Source organism: Ptiloglossa arizonensis, chromosome 5, assembly GCF_051014685.1.
Source record: "Ptiloglossa arizonensis isolate GNS036 chromosome 5, iyPtiAriz1_principal, whole genome shotgun sequence".
Classification (NCBI taxonomy): Eukaryota; Metazoa; Arthropoda; class Insecta; order Hymenoptera; family Colletidae; genus Ptiloglossa; species Ptiloglossa arizonensis.
The window spans coordinates 22,222,998-22,244,007 of NC_135052.1; the positions used below are offsets into that span (position 1 = coordinate 22,222,998).

Consider the following 21,010-nt stretch of genomic DNA (forward strand, 5'->3'; position numbering starts at 1 on the left):
AAGAAATCGTTTATTATTATTTGTCGTCCAATGGAAAGTATAATGTGCAAGTGTAATAGACAAATGACGACGAATAATGTTTACATCGATTAAGTAATAAATAAATTATTTACTTAGCTATAAATTAACCAAGATTTATTGCAACGAGTAGATACGATATAAACTGTAACAAGATCAACTTAGTCATAGTCGTGTAACCGTAAAATAAAAAATTAGAACTTGGATCTTAACTAAAATCGTCGTGCAACATGGTTACCAACGACGCTCGTTCTACACGACCGAGACCATAATTTACCAAGAACGCCCGAAACTTCTCAGCCTGGAGCACCACGTTGGACGTCGTACTTTCCATAATCGTGTTGCAGGTAGTTTCGAAGTTCACCGACTTGATGCTTCCGGCTATAGCGTCCGGGAACCTACTCTCGAACCCTAAGAAAAGCGGCGATTCCTCATCAACTTTTCACCTAAACACTGGCAACAATAACTTTGTCAAACTTTCTATATTTATACACAAAACAATAATATTACTTAAGTTTAGATTTTCAAATACCATTTAAATCGAAATAAAGATTGTCAAAATATCGTGAGTAGATCGTCAATTAAATAGACGCCATTTTATTTTCCCGCGTCCGATGCGAAAATAAAAAATTTCATTTCATAGCTTATTGTACGTTTCATTCTTAGGAAAAAGATTTATTTCGATCGGGCGTTTAGTATCGTTGCAAAAAATTCACAAAGATACCGTCGATTTGGTCTTTTTATCGAGGTGGCGCGTCCCCTCGGTATGAGTCGAACGTAAGAAAATTTACTAATAAAAAATTTCACATTGTAGCTTATTATACGTTTCATTCTTCGGAAAAAGATTCATTTCGATCGGGTGTTTAGTATCGTTGCAAAAAATTCACAAAGATACCCTCGATTTGGTCTTTTTATCGAGGTGGTGTATCCCCTCGGTAGGAGACGAAGTTAATCCTTGAAAAAATTTCGCGTTAATACTCAACGTATGTTTTATCCTTAGGAAAAAGATTCATTTCGATCGAGCGTTTAGTATCGTTGCAAAAAATTCACAAAGATATCCTCGATTTGGTCTTTTTATCGAGGTGGCGCGTCCCCTCGGTATAAGTCGAACGTAAGAAAATCGGCGAAGAAAAAAGATTGCACGACTTCCATACACATGAATTGTTAATCACCGCGTTCTCGTTGTACCTGGTCCCAGGCGTCGGCGAAAGAAAAAGCGAGAAAAACGTCGGCAAGAGCGAGTGTTAAGTGGATCAACGGAAGAGCCGTAGAATCGTGAGACGGGATCGAATAATGAAGCGTGGATGTTGACAGAGCGGTCGTTAATCAAACCGATTAATCGAATGTCACGGAACGTTCTGGCATGGTGGATTCCTCGGCATGGAAAACGGTACTTAAACGTCGAGTGCCCGCGCAACACTTTCCAATCTTCGGCCATAATGAGCCGTAACAACGCAGCCACCTGGGAAGTGGAGCATTTTATCGGTGCTTCCTCTTCTTTTCCCCACGGTGCTGCATCCGTACTCTCTATCCCTCTCCTTGGACCGTCGTGAACGATCGTTCGATGCTCAAGGTTGTAGTTGTATCGATTAAAAAAAGAAAAAAAAAAAAAAAACAAGAAAAACGAGGGAATGGACTAATTATATTTCCGTGGAAAGTCGATCGAAGTTCTATTAACGACAAGCACGACGAGCCGCGCGTCGTTCATAATATTAATAGAATATTTAACGAAGGCCGTGATACGGCTCGTATTAATATAAAATATTCCCGCAAAATTGAAACAAAAGGTCGATCGAAATTCGTGTCTCGATTTCAGTCAAAAGAATTGAAAATAAATCGCTAATTGTTCTTTTATCTTTAAACATGTTTGATCATTGCAACGACCTTCGGTTATGTTAAAGAGGAGCTGTCGAAGAGTGTTTCCAAGGTATAACGATCGATCGTTGTTAGTTTTCAAGATTATTTAAAATTGTCATCATGTTAGGGTAGTGTCCGCTTTCAAGAAACGAACATCGAGGTGTCGATACGCTTGAAACCGGGGTGGCGATTTTTATTTCAAGCCGAGCACCGTAGTAAGTAAATAAAATAATTTTTAAAAAATATCGCAACAAAGTATCCGGTTCATTTTGCCGAAGGTATCGTCGATAAGAAAAACACAAAACAAGATAATAAATTATCGTTGTTGCAAGAGTTCGAATGTCCGGTGGTTCGTAAACGAATTCGAAAAATTATCATAATTATGCATGACAACGAAATTTGTATTCTTTTCGACCTATTAAAAAAAAAGAAAAAAAAATGTTTAATAAATGTCCGAAGAGTATCGAATTCATGGTCAATCGTAGTTTTTCGTCGAATAAACCGGACGACGAGAAATCACGAATTAGGATTTCCGTTGTTCCTAGATCTTTAAAGCACGGCGATTGTCTTCGAAGCGAGCAGGCATGTGCACAGACGTGCAAGGACTGCGATCGTTCGCGGCAGTGAATCGTAAAAGAATTCGGCGTGGCCAGCTACGGACAGTCGGTTCTTCACAGGTTTTCAAGCAGTTTGGTCACGCGACGATTCGAATCGCTCAAAAAATCTTGAAAGAGATTCCACGATCGAAAGGATCTCCACAGACTCGAGCGTTCCGAAGGTTTCGACGGTGCACGTACGTTTAAACTTCTTGCGCTTCGAAAGCGATAGTAACGCCATCGAAATACGATGGAACGATGATTTTTCGAAGTATTCGACAAATTCGTTTCGATCGTGGTCGAGGCTATTCGAATTATTTAGCATTCGAAAATTTTACAGGTATTCAAATGCTACGATTGAATTGCGAATATTCCAGTATTCGGATGCTACGAGTACATTTTGAATATTCGAGTATTCGAGTGCTACGAATGAACTTCGAATACTCGAGTACTCGAATGCTACGAGTACATTTTGAATATTCGAGTATTCGAGTGCTACGAATGAACTTCGAATACTCGAGTACTCGGATGCTACGAATAAACTTCGAATGCTCGAGTACTTGGATGCTACGAGTACATTTTGAATATTCGAGTATTCGAGTGCTACGAATGAACTTCGAATACTCGAGTACTCGGATGCTACGAGTACCTTTTGAATATTCGAGTGCGACGAATGAACTTCGAATACTCGAGTACTCGGATGCTACGAGTACATTTTGAATATCTGAGTATTCGAATGCTACGAATGTACTTCGAATACTCGAGTACTCGGATGCTACCAGTACATTTTGAATATTCGAGTATTCGAGTGCTACGAATGAACTTCGAATACTCGAGTACTCGGATGCTACGAGTACATTTTGAATATTCGAGTATTCGAGTGCTACGAATGAACTTCGAATACTCGAGTATTCGAATGGATGTTGAATATTTGAACATTTGACTGCTGTGAGTAAATTTCAAATATTCAGGTATTCGAATGCCACCAGTAAACTTTGAATACTTGAATATTTGAAATTTATTCGTAACGCTCAAACGTTCAAATATTCAAACTTTATTCGAGTACTTGAATATTTGAAATTTATTCGTAAAGCTCAAACGTTCAAATATTCAAACTTTATTCGAGTACTTGAATATTTGAAATTTACTCCCAACACTCAAATATTCAAATATTTACAATCAATGAACAGTCAACCGACATTTGGTGACATTCAGCAGTCAAATACGTCTACATTTATAGAGTTACATCTCTACAAAAGTTTCATTAGAAAACGCTCTAAAAACTAATATTCTTTTTTCAAGTTGTTCGAAAAGTCATTTCGTTTTCCAAAACGGAGAATATACAATTCAATAAAACGTCCACACACTCTAAAAAAATCGTCTTTCATTTTCACTAAAAAAAGAAAAAAAAAAAAACAAAATGACTTTTCAAACAACCTAATATTTTTTAAATCAAAAGTGACAATTTAATTATAATCGAGTGTTTCGTTTACGTTTCAAGAATATTTATTCTAAATTCCAACACGTGGGTCACCAGTGACTGACGTACCGTAAAATCTGTCAAGTGGATCCTGGATTCACAATACCAAATACCAGGAATTATCTACTTTCTATAAAATTTTCCTCGTCGATTCGAGACGATCGAAAACGTCCAGCGAGTCTATTGGTATCGTGCGAGACGTTCGTGGTAGCCGCGGTTTTTTTTCAATGGAAACGTTAAGGGAAAAGCCGTATGGGCGGTTTACCTGCGACCTGCGACTGTTTACTCGTACCTGCCGTCATTGTGATACGCTCCCCTGAACCCGAGCGAGGTCCCCTCCCGAAATTCAGGTTGTCGTCCCGCGAACCGGGGGCTGGCCTTAAGCTCGGTCCACACTTCCCGCTCGTCGCGAGTATACACGCGTTTCCGCTCGTTATCAGCGCTAGCGGCTTATATTTGCGTTGTGCACACACGCGGTGTTATCGTCGGGCAATTAATCCTTCCGAGCCGGGGTCGCTCGAGTTGATATTAAGCGCGTTAAACATCCTACTCGAAGTGTCTTTTTAACCAAGCACACTTTCCTCTTTCGAATTGCTTCGTTGCGTGAAAAGCCAACGAGGGAAACGATTCGTTGAATGAAACGTGTGCCCGTTAATTCGTCGAGGCATCCCCGGTTCGAAATATCTTTTTCAATTACACGACCGAGGCTGGGTCATTGAAGACCGGCTCGCTTCGGAGCAAGGAGACACCGTTTCCTTTAACGTATGAACAGTTATAACGAACAGTGTAGTATCTGGTAACTCGATGAATAAGGAAACCGTGAACGACGAGTAAGGAAAAATTAGTTTACGGGTGGGTATCATTTTTTCGAGTGTTTTTCAACGAATTCTTCCTCGTTGCACAAGGTATCAAGTTCGTATCTTTGACCTGCCGTAGAATGGTAAAGAAGGTTCGAGTGTTTGAATATCATTGAGTATTCGAATATTTGAATATCATTGAGTATCTGAATATTTGGATATCATTGAATATTTGAATATCAGTAAGTATTTAAATATTTGAATATCAGTGAGTATTTGAACATTTGAATATCATTGAGTATTTGTATATTTGAATATCATTGAGTATTTGAATATTTGAATATCAGTGAGTATTTGAACATTATTGAGTATTTGAATATTTGAATATCATTGAGTATCTGAATATTTGAATATCATTGAGTATTTGAACATTTGGATATTATTGAGTATTTGAATATTTGATTATCCTTGGGTATCTGAATATTTGAATATCATTGAGTATTTGAATATTTGAATATTAGTGAGTATCTGAATATTTGAATATCAGTGAGTATTTGAATATTTGAATATCATTGAGTATTTGAATACTTGAATATCATTGAGCATTTGAATATTTGAATATCATTGAGCATTTGAATATTTGAATATCATTGAGTATTTGAATACTTGAATATCATTGAGTATTCGAATACTTGAATATCATTAAGTATTTGTATATTTGAATATCATTGAGTATTCGAATACTTGAATATCATTAAGTATTTGTATATTTGAATATCATTGAGTATTTGAATATCTTTGAGTATTTGAATATTTGAATATCATCGAGCATTCGAGTCAATGAACATCTGATATTCAAATATTTGAGTATTTGAATATTTGTCATTCGAATAGTTGAATATTCAAATTCTAAAAATGGTTAGAGTTACTTGATTATTGCACCAAATAGTCGAATAGTCAAGTATTACCCTAGCAGTAACATAGCTTTCGTATTATATGCGAATGTTCGAATCACCAAAGTGTTCGAATCCAAAAAAAAAGAATCGTCGATTAGGTTACTTCAAACTTCTCAAAATTCGATTCAACTCCCCACACTCCCCCATTACTCCATTATCCTCTCGATTGCATCTTTCAACCATTCCCGTCGATTCACCAGCAAAATATTGTTCAGGGTGGTTTTTCTTTATCTCGGTTCGCAACGTCGAATTCTTTATCACAAAGTAAATGCCTCTCCCGATTTTCGAAGACGAAGAGACACTTGGTTAAAAAAAAACGAAACCTACCGTTTTATTCCTCGCTCGTTAATTTACGTAATCCGATAATGTCGGCCCGTGGCGGAAGTAACGCGAGTCGTGCGATTACGATATCGATGTGCAAGGAACGAACGTACCGGACAAGGTTGCACGGGCGTTGAATTGTTACGGGACCAAGTGTGAAACGTGCTTTATGAGTCGATCGTAGACCGAGTTAGCTCGACCTCCAGGTAGGGTGGATCCACCGACCGTGTACACCTGCGTTTCCTGTCGCTCGAATCGCAGGGGCGCGCACCTGACGACCGGAAGCCGCTCGTCCCTAAACGAAACTGGGAATTCACTCTCGTTTCCTCGACGAAAGTGAAACAGGACTCGAATCGAGCGTTTCTAAATAGTGACTTTTCCGCCACCGTTTTTCCAAATATTGAGTTTCTTTTTTTTTTTTTTTTTTTTTGATGAAAATGAAACACGATTTTTTCAGAGCGTATAAACACTTTATTAAATTACGTATTCTCGATTTTGGAAAACGAAATCACTTTTCGAAACAATAGTTTCTTAACTCGTTTGTTTATCCGTTGTTTATTACAAAGTACAGAATATTCCACGTACTATTACTTTTTGGTCGTCTTTCGTGCGTTGCTCGGCTAGATTGAATTCTGTTCTGAAATATGTATAATGTTTGGATTAAATATAAATAATAGTTTACTTGTGTTTACGATTGTTATATTTAATTTCGATTAAAGTTCGTGAGACTTTCGGTTGAGCATCTATGATTTATGAAGTTTTACAATTTTGAGGGAAGATGTAAATGTAATACCATCGGTAAACGATTATACACACCTGGGTCCAAACGGACCCGTAATTTGATCTGGCTCGGATAAATATTTTGAATAAAAATTCCATTATTTTATCGTATCATTCTTCATCTCTAAGAAAAGTGATATTAACGATACAATTGAGCAATACGAAAATTCACCCGGGTCAGAAAAGACCCACGCGCAGCAAGACAAAGGTTAACAGGTTGATCGACTTTAAACTTTTTGTAAATTTAATATCTTATCAAAAAGTTATTCAAGGCCAAAGTTTGATTTTAGTTCAAATCAACTTGAACAATGCACGAGAGAAAAATAAAATTTACTATTTTTTATTTATTTCTAACCATTTGCAATACGTTCGAAATCGAGTCGACGATAAATGTGCATCGTTTATGCAATCTTTTTTGTCTTATTTTCTTAAAGTTTAAAATGTGTAGAATGTTATATCGGAGAGATATTTTAAAATTCAAACATTTAACGAAGTTGCAACGATAGATAAACTTGTTCTACGTTTTTTTTTCTATAAAACTAACTATATTTTTCCGATTTTATTCACATCCGATTTACTTTAAAGTTTGTAGAGATATTCTGCACAGAGTATTGTACAATGTAGCATAAAATCTTTTAAATATATCAATTATTTAATTTTTTACAAAAAATCGCATTTAAAGTCATTTTTTTTGATAAACATGATTGTCTTTTCTTCAAACTTCCACCATTTCCACAATGATAAAAATTTTCCAAAAATCTTACGTTACATTTCAGACAATAGTCTCTAGTTTATAAATCAACAAAATTTGTTTATTCACAAACCTCCCACTTCTCGTCAACTGTGACAACCAACAAACCAATGTTTCACCAGAAGGGGTTCTATACAATAACGAATAACTTCGCCATTTTGTACGATTTTCATTTTCCCAAAATTGTAAAACGAAGCTTAAAGTTTCGTTAATATTCTCCCGAAAAGACAAAATTTTTCATCGAATGGCTACTTGGAAAAAAATTCGCGAAAATTCACCCATTTCTCGACCTCTCGACGTGAGGTGACCACGTCTACCCGTGAGCGAGTGACGCGCATGCGTGTAAGAACGCGGCTTTACGGTAGAAAAGCCGAATGGCGAAAGAGTCGAGGGTTCCGGAAACAAGGAAACTTCATTAGATGCTCGTGTCCGTGCCGTCTCGCGAAATGAATTTTGCTCGCGCGAGCAACGTGACGTCATCCACGCTCCACGGTATCAGCGACGAGTGTTGCGTCATCGTGTGGTATCGTTACGAGTTGTTCCCATTTCGAGATCCACCGTTTCCACGTACGTATGTATACACACGGGCTTATGTAGACCGATCTGAGAAGGTCGATCGGTTTCCATGGCTTTTTATATACGTTACAGTGAGTCACCCGAAGGGGTTGCGTCTATCGCGTGCACAATTGATCGCGCACGTTGTTTGTCCTGTCAGGTGTGCACGTACACCGTGTGTACCCTGCAAACAGACCAATTCGATCGGTCACGTGCGTGCGAGTAAGCGTCAGCCAATCGACATGGTAGCTGTTATAGCTTCACAAAAAGAGTTCTGCTCGAACGGATCTTTCGTTTCTCTTAAAAACGTTTCAAGACTCCGGATCGAGTTATCGGAACACCCGTGGATAGTTTCCGGAACAATCGATGTCGATTGGAATAACACCTGGTCCTCTGTTCCGTGGTTGTTTCATTTTCGAGGCACGATCGCGCGTTCCTTCGTCGAGAGGTAATTCGGAAAATAGTCATTCTTTATTCAAAATGGTGAAATAAATTATACGAGATAGAATATCGTTGTTCGGGTATTATTATTCAGACGACGGGGTATGTATTTGCACTGTTGCATATTGGTGATGTATTTGGGTACTTTACTCGGTTGTCGGTTAAATGTCGCGTTGCAAAACGACAACAAATTTTGCAAGGTATTCGTATGTATGAATGCAGGTGTACGTGAATGTGTACAGCAGCTTGTTTTGCATAACGTGTCTTATATTAACGTGCTGTGAGAGACAATGTCGCGTACCATTGTGTTGAAGCTACTTCCAGGGGAGATGTAATTGTAAATATAAATATATTACGTTATAGCTTGATTTATAATGCTCGTCACACTATTTGAACATTTAACTATGTTATGTAGTAGTATTCGAATTATATTCGGGGTATTCAAATAATATTCGAATTATATTCGGGGTACTCAAATAATATTCGAATTGTATTCGGAGTATTCAGATAGTATTCGAATTATATTCGGAATATTCAAATAATATTCGAATTGTATTCGAAGTATTCAAATAATATTCAAATTATGTTTGAAATCGAATTACCTTAGATTCAAATTGCATTTGAAGTATTCCAATAGTATTCTAAAAGTACTCGAATTACGATAGATTCAAATTGCATTTGAAGTATTCCAATAGTATTCGAATTGTGTTCGGAATATTCAAATAATATTCGAATTATATTCGAAGTATTCAAATAATATTCGAATTGTATTCGGAGTATTCAGATAGTATTCGAATTATATTCGGAATATTCAAATAATATTCGAATTATATTCGAAGTATTCAAATAATATTCGAATTATGTTTGAAATCGAATTACCATAAATTCAAATTGAATTTGAAGTATTCTAATAGTATTCTAATAGTACTCGAATTACGATAGATTCAAATTACATTTGAAGTATTCCAACAGTATTCTAATAGTACTCGAATTACGATAGATTCAAATTGCATTTGAAGTATTCCAATAGTATTCTAATAGTATTCGAATTGTGTTCGAAGTATTCCAATATTATTCGAAGTATTCAAGCAGTATTTAAATTCCACGAAATAATTCCATTACTCGAGATATACCCGTTATTTGAAATTCCGAAATAAATTTCACCGTTCGATACACTTACTATTTCAAACAATATTACTCCCCACAGTAACATCTTTTTCTAATTTCGAAAGCCACCGAGATTCGAGCGTTACGGTCACCATTTGTCGCGTACGATGTTGTTACTTTGCTACTTACCGATCGGTTCTGTTAAAAGCACTCTTCCCGTTTCACTACTCGTAACGCTTTACTTAAAAGTGTTACACGACTCGACCACCACCGATCACCTCGATAACTATTCTATTTTACAATCGTCGAGCCAGCGACAACAATTACCGCGGCGAAATCTCGAAAGTATTGTTTTCCCCGAACTGTGCGTCACCTTTGATATGTAATTCTCGTCGAGTGTCGCGATTCAAACGACAACGATTTGCCGCCAACGAAAGAGACACACGATTCGGAAATATCGGTCGGGTTCCATCAAAGAAAAATCTCAGCGGTACGTCTCGCGACGTACCGTGGTGACGGATACAAAGGAAATAACGAGAAACGGCGACCGATACGAAAGGAAGCGACGAGAAACGAATATCGCCCGAATGTTCGTAAAAAAATTCGTTTCGCGAACGCTTAAGCGACCTCACGCGCGATTACGAGTAGAAATGGGTGAACGGAGACGACTCCGTGGCGATTACGGGCTCGCGCGCGCGCGCGCGCGAACGTACACCGACAGATCGAAAGATAGCAAGGTGACCGTGTATGCACACAGAAGGAAGGAGACGAGAGCGATAAGCTTTCGATATCAGGTGCCGAGTCCGATAAACCACATTCCAAGTTGCTCGAGCGGTTCGAGTCGTTCGAGTCACTCGAGTCTTTCGAGTTATTCGAGTTATTCGAGTTATTCGAGTTATTCGAGGTATTCGAAGTATTCGAGTCATTCGAGGTATTCGAAGTATTCGAGTCATTCGAGTTAGTCGAAGTATTCGAGTCATTCGAGTTAGTCGAGTTATTCGAGTATTTTCGAATCGTTCGAGATTTGTCGAGTTGTTCGAGGTTACTCGAGTCATTCGAGAGGTGTCTCGGGTTCGTAAGGTTTTGTATTCGATCGACTCGAGTATCGTGTTCGAAATATTCGGAGGTCTGTTCGAATCGTATCGGTGAATCGTGTCAACAATTTTCGCTCCCGTGTCCGCGTTCGTGTTTTCGACGTGGTTCGTTCACCCGCGTTCGGTTTCTCCTCCTTATCGTCGGACTGTCCTTCTCACACGGTTTCGTCCCAGCCAGCGATGTTGTCATCGGGTTGAGAATGATCGACGCGATTTGGACACCTTGCCACTCGTGCAGAGCCTGCTGGATGTGCTTGGTGCACAGGCTCGGAATCTCGGCCGTTTGTTGCAGGTAAAGGAAGCTGTTCTCGTTGTGACTGTGACTGGGTGGGGAGGGGTGGGGGAAGGGTTACTCGTTGAATTTCTCTGTATTCGAATGCTTGGACGCTACTGTGATCAGGATGTGTTGTCCGGGTACTCGAGTATTCGAATGGATCGAGTATTCGAGTATTTTGTTTCGCTGCTCGAGTATTCGAGTATTTTGTTCGCTGCTCGAGTATTCCAGTATTTTGTTCGCTGCTCGAGTATTCGAATCGATCGATTATTCGAGTATTTTGTTCCCTGCTCGAGTATTCGAATCGATCGAGTATTCGAGTGATCGAATTGTTTGAGTATTTTGTTCGTTGCTCGAGTATCTTGATACTCAGCGAAATTGGAAATCAGATGAGAAATTCGAGAGAGTGAAGTGTAGAAATGAACGACGAACTTAGAGAACTTGATTTGTAGTTCTCGATATGCTGGTAAGAATATTTAAATACCTGATCGACGAAAAATATTCGAATATTCGACTATTTGAATAGTATTCCAATTATATTCAAACTGTTCCGAATTATATTCAACTGATTCAATCGTATTCGAATTATATTCAACTGATTCAATCGTATTCGAATTATATTCAACTGATTCAATAGTATTCGAACTATTCCCGTAGTATTCGAATTATATTCGAACTATTTCAATAGTGTTTGAATTATATTCAAACTATTCCAATGGTATTTGAATTATATTCGACTACTCTAATAGTATTTGAATTATATTCGATTACTCCAATAGTATTCAACTTACATTTAGCTTCATTATTTAAAACATCAGCTAATTTAAATTATGAATCATCTCTGTTGTTTAAGATACCTATTGTTTTAAATAACATTACGTTATTACGTTAACGACGTAACATTAATACAATTATTTATAACATTCGAAACAAATCTCTTTAAATTCGAACCCTTTCGATACTTAAAAATTAATACATTTAATACTCAAAGTATTGTGCATTTATTTACTCGAAAAATGTAACTTTTCTATGCTTCCTTCAATATTTCCAGTGAACAATAATCTAGACTCTCAGACCACATATGTGATTCGTCAGAAAATGATCATATATTTAAAGACTCATGATTTTTCAACCTCTTTAAGAGTCCATTAGAGTGCACAAAATATTCACCAAAATACGCGACTAATAAACACTCGTTTACGCAATCTTTACCACGTGTTCTCACGTATCGTTCAACGTAATAAAATTGTGGATCGTCAGTGATTTTTTATTTAATTTCTCACTCGCGGGAGTTACGCCAATTCGAAGAATTGGTTCACCAGTGGAAGATACGAACTCTCCCCTTTCAAATGGTGACGCAACGCTCTTCTATTCGAGAAAAAGGTTGCCCGGGATACGTTGTACATCAAAGAGAGCGATTTAATAATTCCAGGCAAAGTCGGTTTATATTGTTTCCTCTTGACGCGAGACTCGCTCAGAGGCGGCTTTTATTCCGCTCGACTCGAAGCGGATGAACGTCGGTAAACAGAAAGGTTGGCCGATCGAATTTCCGCGCAGGAACATCCTGTCCCCGAGCTGGAAATTTCGCTTCTTCGAGGAACCGATGGCGAAAAGAATGGATGAAAGAAGGCTGCCAGCCTCCCGGAGGCACGAGTTCTTCCTCGTTTTTCCCTCGTTTCGGCCGGCTTTTGCAACTTTGGTCGAACTCGGGATCTTCGAAGAGCAAACGGACGCTGACCCTCACCCAACCCCCCGAGAACCTATTTACCGAACGAATTCCGAACACTCCCGGAAAAAAACGAAGCTGCACAACGAATCACGTAGCGAGGAAAATTGCCAACCGAACCGCTTCCTTCCGCGACTTTGATGCTCGATCGGGAACTGGTTCGAACCACTTGTCGAATTCTTTTATGTTCGAATATTTGAAGAGTTTTGTAACTCGAGTATTTCGATGATTGAAATATTCGAATACTTCTGTAATTCGAATAGCTCGGTGATCGAAATATTCGAACATCTGAGTAATTCGAATAATTCAGTGAATGGAATATTCGAACACTCGAGTAATTGGAATAGTTCAATGAGTGAAATATTTGAATATCTTTGTAATTCGAATAGTTCAGTGAATGAAATATTCGAACACTCAAGTAATTCGAATAGTTCAGTGAATGGAATATTCGAACATTCAAGTAATTCGAATAGTTCAATGAATGGAATAATACTCGAGTAATTCAAATACTCGAGTAATTCGAATAGTTCAATGAGTGAAATATTTGAATAGTTTTGTAATTCGAATATTTCAGTGATTAAAATATTCGAACACTCAAGTAACTCAAATATGGCAATGATTGAAATATTCGAATACTTCTGTAATTCGAATAGCTCGGTGATCGAAATATTCGAACATTCAAGTAATTCGAATAGTTCAATGAATGGAATAGTCAAATACTCGAGTAATTCGAATAGTTCAATGAGTGAAACATTTGAATAGTTTTGTAATTCGAATATTTGAGTGATTAAAATATTCGAACACTCAAGTAACTCAAATAGTTCAATGAATAAAATATTCGAATACTCATGTAATTCGAATATTTCAGTGATTAAAATATTCGAACACTCAAGTAACTCAAATAGTTCAATGAATTAAATATTCGAATACTTAAGTAATTCGAATATTTCAGTGATTGAAATATTCAAATATTCGACGAATATAATTTGAATACTTGTATAATCGAATATTTTGTACACCAGGTATCCCATTATTCGTACGTGTTAAATAGTACTGCGTGGAATTAAATCTAATTCGTCAAGTAAGTGTTGCTCTTGTAAATTTCACTTTCATTTAAAAAATTCAATTTCTTAAAAAATAACTTGTTCTTTTTCGGATCGTCAAGACAATCGATTTTTGAACTTTGTACCACTATTGCTGACCATCTATCGCTATCTTAAACAATTTTGATTTTGAACGGGATTTTCGTGTCATCAAAAACCATCGGAGATGTTTTGGTACGTTCCCTTTCAGGTATCTCATGAATACTAAACAGGAAGGGACCTGAAGTAGGTCACGAAAGTATTCAAACACTTTTACACTGTGATCTCCATAATGTTATTATTACGGTAGGATGCAACTGTCAGGATTATACGTCTTAAATTTGAATAATATAACGATACAAACAATACTTATATAACATTCCATGGAAAAATTGATTGTGCAAAAATGGCGGAAGTATTCAACGATGTAAAATTTTCAACGGAATATGTTATTAAAAAAAAGAACAAAGATAAATTTATTCATTGTGAAAGTATTCAAATATAATACTTTTAAAATTATATTCATCCAACATTTGAGTGATCAATTCTTCGAGTATTTCAATACAGAAAAATTGTATAAATGGCTTCAACTCTTTATTAATGTTAAATGCATATGTGAAAAGGAAAATCAAACGAGTCGACACAATATAAACACTCTAAAATATTCAAAATTACTCAAATATAATTACTCGAATACCATTACCCAAATACTATTCTTCAAATACCATTATTCGAATATCATTCATTGAATACCATCATTCAAATATTATTCAAATACTGTTACTCGAATAACAATACATACTCATCGAATATTCGAGTAACCGAATTGTTCGAATATTCAAAAGGAAAATCAAGCGACTACAAAATACACACACGATCCAACATTGAACTTCGAGAGTTCCAATAGACAGGGGTCACAAGTGACCCACGTGTCCATAACAACAGCATAAAAAAAGGATTCCTCGCTCTTCAGTCCGACGTGAGGCGATCGAATAACGACAAACTTTCGAATGGTGGTCCAGTTCGCGACGTGTGGGTCACTTCCGGCCACTCGAAGATAAAAATGAAGGATCTCGTGTACCCTCGTGGGTGTTCGTTCGAGCAGTTACCGCGACGCGAATCTGTTTTCTCTCGAAACTTCCCCACGGGGTGCAAAACGTTACGGGGATGGACGTATTGTCCCCGTGGTTGCTTCTTCGTAAAATACAAAGTCGTGTCTCGTAACTGAAACCCGATGGCGATCCTCGTCGTGTACACGTGTTACTCGATGGTTGCTCAAATTTGACTGATTTGTCTGTGTACTCGGTTGGGGGTCGGTGGACTATACCGTGCAATGCCGTTTCTATTAGCGCGTGAAACGTCGCTTTTCACGGTGAAACTTCGAACACGTGTAATCGGTTCCCAAACTTGATGCGCTTCCTCCATTCTTCCGTGTAACGTGTACTAAACTGGGTTAGGTCTGGGTTAGGTCTGGGTTAGGTCTGGGTTAGGTCTGGGTTATTTCTTTTCAATATCGGCACAATCGTCGTGTGCATTCGTTTGTTGGTTTTTCTTTTTCAGTATTGTCACACCGATCGTGTGTGTATTCTTTTTTTTTTTTTTTTTGTTGGTTTCTCTTCTTCAGTATTGTCACACCGATCGTGCGTATTTTTATTCTTGTTGCTCTTTTTTTCAATATTGTCGCGCACCGATCGTGTGTACTTTTTTTTTGTTGCTTTTTTTTTTATCAATATTAAAACATCGATCGTGTGTGTTCTTTCTTTTAAAAAATAATACACTGATCCTGTGTATACTTCTGCTGCCTTTTTGTTTCAATATCGACCAATTCGTCGAGTGCATTCTTTTGTTGGTTTTTCTTTTTCAATATTGACACACACATCGTGTGTATTTTTTTTCCTGCATTTTTTCTTAATATTGAAACATTGATCGTCGTGTGTTATTTCTTTTAAAAAATAACACACCGATCGTGTGTATCTTTTTGCTGCTATTTTTTCAATATCAACACACTCTTTTGTTGGTTTTTCTTTTTTCAATATTGACACACCGATCGTGTGCCTTACTTCTTTTCAATATCAACACATCGATCGTGTGCATCTTTTTTGCTAATTTCTTTTCAATATCAACACATTGTTGGTGTGTACCTTTTTGCTGCTTTATTTCAATATTAATACATTAAACGTATGTGTTAACTTTTTTACCGTTTTTTATCTTCCAATATTAGTATATAGATTTACGCCCTGTACATTAATCACAATGGTAAATGTTTACTTTGGAAACGGCGTTGTTGTAAGTTTATTAATGTAAAATGCGATGTTGCACATCTTATACAAAATTATCGAACATTTTATTAAACAACGACAACATTGACGCAATGAAATCCGATTGTTGCAATTACGAATAATGTCTTCAATTGTTTGTCGTTACCATAATCGATCGGTTTCAAAATACACTAAATACAATTAGTTAAAAACGATATTTATATTGTTTTTAATCGCTCGTTATAATGAAACTTCCGTTATTAATATCAATTCCGATAAATACACTCGGGGACCAATTATTTTAATTGCGACAACCATTCGTAAATATTTTCATTGAAAATTTGATGGATCCCCTTCGATACGACATAATCAAAAACAAACGTTACTTTAATTAAAAAGATGAAAATATTTCTAGGCAAAAAAAACTTTTTGATACAATATTCCAGATTCTCAGGTCAAAAAAAAATAAATATATATATATATTCAAACTTTCAAATTTTTATGCACAGATATTCTATTTTTTATACTTTTTCATTTACAAGTACCCATTTTTTCATATTCTATTGTACGTTATATATAATCGTCGAGGAGAATTAAAATAAAGCCATTCAAAGAATTAAAAGAAAAGAAAATTAAATTAAAGTCTTCCAAATGCTTGGAAGAATATTATTGTTTAATTATTAGGTAAAATAAACCGTGAAATTAATTCAACGCAGAGACTTTTCCTCTCGCTGATTAATTCAGCAGACCATGGGGTTAAAAGACTTCTTCTGGAAGATTCATCGGCATGCGCAATATGTTTGGCGTCGAAATCGTTCAAAGGGACCCAAATCGGATCAAAGCGGCGCGCACTTTAATCCGTAATCGTCTTCCACGCTTCAAAAACGATCCTTCGAGGCCGGAACACATTATTGTCGCGTCACGTGAGCACGCTCAACTTCCAAAACCCATGAAATCACTTATGGGATGAACACAAATGGCACTTCACGTTGTCACGTAACTTCTCCATTTTAAAACTCTTTTCGTTGAATATTATTAAACATCCTGATTCTGGCTTTGGGTGTATCATTGTGCAAGTATCGATCTGAGAAATATTATACATCAGTATAGTGCAAGAAAATTTACTAATTTAAATGATAAAAACTCTTTTTAAAACTCTTTTGAAAATTCTTTTTAAGATACTTTTTATTTTGTATATTGATTACTATTACGATAAAAACTCTTTTTAAAACTCTTTTAAAATTCTTTTTAAGATACTTTTTATTTTATATATTGATTACTATTATGATAATAGTGGTCAAATATAATGTATCTACTCTTAGAATATTTATTAACTATTCCGATTCTACTCTTGGCTCCACCAATTCATAAGTATCGATCTAATAAATATGATATATTAGAATAGTGCAAAAAAATGTACTATTATTAATTTAATTTAAATTACTCGCCATATTTGTATACATTAAGCATAAAAATATCGCATTTGAATGATTAAACCTCTTTTTAAAACTCTTTTTAAAATTCTTTTTAAAACTCAACAAAATGTACAACAAACAATACTATTATTAATTTAATTTAAACCACTCGCCATATTTGTACACATTAAGGATAAAAAAAATTGCACCGAAATATTTGCAAAATAATTCACACATTATAAGAGTATATTACATTTGTTAAGTTAATACTTTCGCTCACGTGACGTGTTTATACCGTGTTTATATCGTGTTTATATCGTGTTCAACACCCCATCACGGAAAGAGGATCGATCTATGGCACGCGTGCCCAACATAGCACGTGAGATTTGATCGGCACGCAATCGAATTCTAAATGAAATTAATTTTATCCCAAAACTTAAACGAAACCCGACGACTATTGGAAACAGTAAATTAAATATTCTAAAGAAAATTGATATCAGTTACATTTTTAATAAAAATGTAATATACAAAGTTATTAATTAAAGTATTATAATTTATAAAGTTTTATAAGAAACTTAAAAAAAATTGCAAATGTGTGTTTAGAAAATAAGTACAAGTACTCATTGTTCGTATGCTCGCAATTAAATATACAAACGCAATCACGATGCAACAGTAATCACAGTCCGTGTGAATAAAATCTTATTCGCTATTTTTAATCAATAATTTCAATTGACACGCTTCATTTGGCTTACATTTATTTATTTTCTTTCTTTCTTAATCTTTGACTCGCGGTGACAGAGGTTCGCCAACCTTGTCCCGTCACGTACCCACGATACGTATCTTTTCGACTCCTTGAAACCATCCGCGGTTTCCTCGATGCGTGATTTCACGCCCATCACGCTTTCAGACCGCGTCGGAGACGCCGAGCGCGCAGGAATTTCGCATTAATTCCGTGAAATAATTACGCGCGGCGGCCGCCTTTCGTTCATCCCAATTGAGCCTCGTAACTGCGTTTTTATTTCTTTCTTTCTTTCTTTCTTTCTTTCTTTCTTTCTTTCTCTCCCCCCGCCCCTCTTTCTCTTGTCCCCCCCTCTGTTCGTTGTTGCGCAACCGTTTCGTAACGACGCGCCGAAATATTTACGCGCGCGACCGTACGAGAGGGAAATTCGTCGATCGAAGAACGTCGGCTCGAAATCCACGTGAAGTGAAACGAACGAGAGATGAACGCGACGAAGCGCCGACTGCACCGTCCGGTAAACAAGCCTATTACGTAAACGATGCGCAAAAGATCGTCGCGACGATCCCCGGACGATTGCGCAACCGAGCCGCGCAATTAACATGGCGGCTCAGTCGTGCGAAAACCTTCCGCGAATAATTCAGCGAGTTCACCGCGATCCGTGCGGACGCGTCGAGCGTCTCACTTTCGTTACTCGCATTTCATTTCGTGTTTTTCAAGGTGTTGGTATCGGTACGTGGATTTTTTCTCGTTGTTAGAATTCTTCGAGTATAGTTCGATCCACATTAGTGTTCGTCTATAACAGGGGTGGGGGATTGAGGATCGTAGGGGACCAAGGAACGGAAGATTCTTGCGTAGAATAATGTGGATAACGTAGACGTTTTTTATTCGACGAATTAGCGTTACCGATGAATTAGTATACCGAGGGGGCGGGGTAGAAAAATTCTCGCGCGGAAAAATGTGGATAAATGTATACATTTATTCGCGTCAATCGAGGCCTACGTTTTTAACGAGGTGGATAAAAGAAAAATGTTCATTTTGTAATGTGTGGATAATGTAAATATTTATTTGCATCAATCGAGGCCCACGTTTCTAACGAAAGAAAAATTTTTATTTGGAAATATGTGGATAATGTAAACATTTATTTGCATCAATCGAGGTCTACGATTCTAACGAAAGAAAAATTTTCATTTTGTAATGTGTGGATAATGTAAACATTTATTTGCATTAATCGAGGCCTACGTTTTTAACGGGGTGGAAGAAAGAAAAATTTCCATCAAATATGTGGATAATGTAAACATTTATTTATATTGATACATTGATTGTCGAAGTTTGATTTTGTAATATAATTTGCATAATTTTAAGCGACATATATAACGTAAAATGAATTGTTCCCTCTAGGTGGACGGTTTCGGAGTTACTATAGACAATTTGCTTTGTTTACACGGAAATCTGTCCGGTGATTAACATTGTAAATAATTCCCAAAGATTCTCTTCTTTGGAGTGGACAATAATACTATTGTAAAAATTCAAGTAAAAAAAAAGAACACACACTTGAATTTTTTAACATTTGTCGGCAAATGCTCCAATAGTTTTTGCTTCTTCGTATATGTTACATATATTTGAAGAACAATACTTACGACATAAATTATAAAATTAATCACTTTGTATTTAACTCAATCAGGTGAAACAAGACAGCATAGTTGATGAAAAAGTCTCCAATAACGAACAAAAAGTACCAAACGAAAATTTTCTGTCATAGAATAAATAATTGTCAACAAATGTCATCATAAATTGTTTATTTTATACATTATCTTTTATTCGAATAAAATATTATCAATTTTTGAATAGAAGCGGTACGTTTGCGACGATTTGAATTTTGTCGAGGTTTCGGTTTTAGGATAATCGAGTTAAAATTGGAAAGAAACGATTCAGGGTGTACTGTTGGTGCACTGTCGACTGTCAGGTGAAGAGAAACGTCGATCCGGAGCACCTGATTCTTTTTCGTCCACCAGTAGGACAGTAGGTCGTAATATTAGAGCTCTCAGAGTCGTGTCGTTCAAACGATCTCTCTGCAAACGCTAAGTTCAAGGCTGCTCGAATGTAAAAAATTTGATAAATTTTTCTAAACATCACACTGGTCGATTATACAAAAATAAACAACCGATATAGCACAGTCACGAACGAGTTTCTTTATAAATTCAATATTTATATATCGAATAATCTTCGAAAAGAAACGACACACTATCATACATCTCTGAACAAAACAGAATAAACTGTCCAAGGCATGGATAAATATTGGATTGTTCGGAAAGTCATTTGGTTTTTTTTTGATCGTGAAAATGAAACACGGTTTTTCTTTTAGAGTGTATAAACATTTTATCAAATTACATACTCTCCATTTTGGAAAACAAAACAACTTTCCCAACAACCCAATACATCTCTGAACAAAACGGAATAAATTATCCAAGGCATGGATAAATAATTATAAAAACAAATATTCTTTTTTTCAATAATTACCCTTTGTTTCGTTTAATAAAATTTCGGAATTAATCACTCGTTTAAAATTTAATTTTCAATTCGAGCAACACGTTACACGAAGATTTGTATTTTTTTTTTTTTTTTTTTTTAATTTTAAAAATTATCGTCGCTAAAAGAAATCGTCGAGAATAATATTTTTCTTTTGTTATTCGGCTTGACTCGATTTCGATGATCTCTCCACTGTAGGTTCTATGGCAATCGATATCGATTCGTTTTTTCTTCGTC

The 21,010-nt window shown here is 36.5% G+C and overlaps 1 protein-coding gene and 1 long non-coding RNA gene across 4 annotated transcripts in view; one reads left to right on the plus strand and one right to left on the minus strand.

Annotated features, from left to right (window-relative positions):
- Positions 1 to 21,010, plus strand: part of LOC143146776 (uncharacterized) — a 138,268-nt gene that overhangs the window by 65,905 nt on the left and 51,353 nt on the right. The window lies entirely within an intron of this gene.
- On the minus strand, positions 6,482 to 8,981 carry LOC143146779 (uncharacterized). Its single transcript, XR_012992078.1, has 2 exons — positions 7,835 to 8,981; positions 6,482 to 6,662 (listed from the first exon to the last, which is right to left on the minus strand). It is a non-coding gene; the product is annotated as an uncharacterized LOC143146779 (long non-coding RNA).